Source organism: Penaeus monodon, chromosome 23 (assembly GCF_015228065.2).
Source record: "Penaeus monodon isolate SGIC_2016 chromosome 23, NSTDA_Pmon_1, whole genome shotgun sequence".
NCBI lineage: Eukaryota > Metazoa > Arthropoda > Malacostraca > Decapoda > Penaeidae > Penaeus > Penaeus monodon.
This window is the reverse complement of record NC_051408.1, coordinates 8,763,974-8,764,859: the sequence shown is the minus strand read 5'-3', so window position 1 is coordinate 8,764,859 and position 886 is coordinate 8,763,974. Positions and strand designations below refer to the sequence as shown.

At 44.5% G+C, this 886-nt stretch overlaps 1 protein-coding gene across 1 annotated transcript in view; it reads left to right on the top strand.

Annotated features, from left to right (window-relative positions):
• The window catches only part of LOC119588128 (secretin receptor-like), a gene marked incomplete in the record, with an annotated part of 160,037 nt that overhangs the window by 40,177 nt on the left and 118,974 nt on the right, over positions 1 to 886 (top strand).

Sequence of the window (886 nt, the reverse complement as noted above, 5' to 3'; positions counted from 1 at the left end):
TTCACCTAACAGATTACCCATCAGACGTCAATTAATTTATCCGCGGGGTAAACTAAATGCGAGAATATAATAACACACACGTGTATTACGCTAACACACACACACAAAAAAAGGTTCTTTGCAATTACAAAAGCAATTTTCATTCTGTATCGTGAGGCGATTGGAATAGCTTTTGGCTCGCGGTCTCTTTCAGTACATTTTATTTTTTAGATAAAAGGTGGAGGGAAGTGAAACGAGATTAGAGGTAGTTGGAAATAAATGGAGAGAGGTGGAGGAGGCTGGAGAGATGCTGAGGTAGATGGAGGGTTAAGAAGGGAGATAGAGAGAGGTGGAGAAAGATAATTAGCAGGAGATGGAGAGGAGGTGGAGGATAGAAAGGGAGATGGGGAAGGATGGAGAGATTCTGAAGCAGATGGAATGGTAAAAAGGGAGATGGAGAGAGGTGGAGAAAGGCAGAGTTAAATTGAGATAAATAGCAAGAGGTGGAGGAGGTGGAGGTATAGGAAAGGAGATGGAGGGAGATGTTGAAGGAAACGGGGGAGGGTAGAAAGGGAGATGAAAGGAGGTGGAGGAAAGTGAACGAAGGAGATGGAGGGAATTGGAGAGAGATGTTGAAGGAAATGAAAAGGTAGAAAGGGAGATGAAAGGAGGTGGAGGGAAGTGAACGAAGGATGTTAAAAGGAGATGGAGGTAGATAGCGGTAGACGGCGTAGATGTACAGACAACTGAAACAGCTCACAGTGGATGTTATTTGTCTTCCCGATGAGTGCTGCAACGCCCAAGACCCGGTGACGTCATGGTGATTTACGGGTTCACAATTTAGCTAGCTGTGTCTTCCTTTGAGGCGGAGAGGTGCAATCTGAACTTATGAAGATGTTATTGTTCA